A 1004-nucleotide genomic window follows, 5' to 3' on the forward strand; every position below is an offset into this window, starting at 1 on the left:
TCGTCGAGATAGGTGTCGCTACTGCAGAGGGCAGGCAACCTGTCTTTTGGTGTTGTTCCTTTTGCGATAAACTGTACAACGCTGTAGCAACAACATCAGCGAAGAACCATCTCAAGGAGGCACATAGCAAATGCGAACCTGGCGATACTTCCCGTCTACCTACCGTTACGAAGTCTGTCTTGGAGCTCCAACGGGAGGCTGCAGCATCCGACAAGACACCTGTTGTTCGCTCGCTTGCGGTGCGGTTCAGACAGGAGCTGATCAATTGGATTGTACGCGCCAATATCCCATTTTCTGGTGTTGAGCACCCGTCTTTCAAGAATATTCTCATGTTGTTGAATCCTGTCGCATGTGAGGTACTGCTTCCTGGACGAATAACTGTTAGAAGATGGGTTGAAGAGCGGTATGTAGAAGAGGCTGCCCTGTTGAGGGAGCAATTGGCGGCTTCTCCATACAATATCCATCTCTCTTTTGATCTCTGGACCTCTCCAAACTCCTTGGCTTTACTTGGCGTTGTCGGGCACTTTGTGGAAGATTCTACCCATGTCTTGCGGAACCAACTACTTGGGATATATCGCGTCAAGGGTAGCCACTCTGGCGAGAATATCGCACCTACTTTGGCGCGTTGTATCCAAGACTTCGGGGTTGATGGGCGATTCGGTTACTTCCAGTCCGACAACGCTGACAGCAACAATGTCTGCCTCCTCCACACATTAGTTCTATTGCGCCCAGAGCTGACTGACACCGAGCGTCGACAACTATGTCGCCAACGGCGGTTACGTTGCTTTGGTCATATCCTCAATCTTGTGGTCAAAGCCTTTCTTGAAGGCGACAGCAAACATCTCTTGAAGTCTCTCGGAGTAGACTTTAATTCGCAGCACTCTCTAGAAGAGGAGGAGGAAATGTTAAAGGAATGGCGGAAGAGAGGGCCTATTGGGAAGCTCCACAACATCGTCCACTTCATCCGCCGCAGTCCACAACGACGTGATAAGTTCGTCGATATC

This window comes from Parathielavia appendiculata (assembly GCF_033297405.1).
Source record: "Parathielavia appendiculata strain CBS 731.68 unplaced genomic scaffold N657scaffold_34, whole genome shotgun sequence".
Taxonomy (NCBI): domain Eukaryota; kingdom Fungi; phylum Ascomycota; class Sordariomycetes; order Sordariales; family Chaetomiaceae; genus Parathielavia; species Parathielavia appendiculata.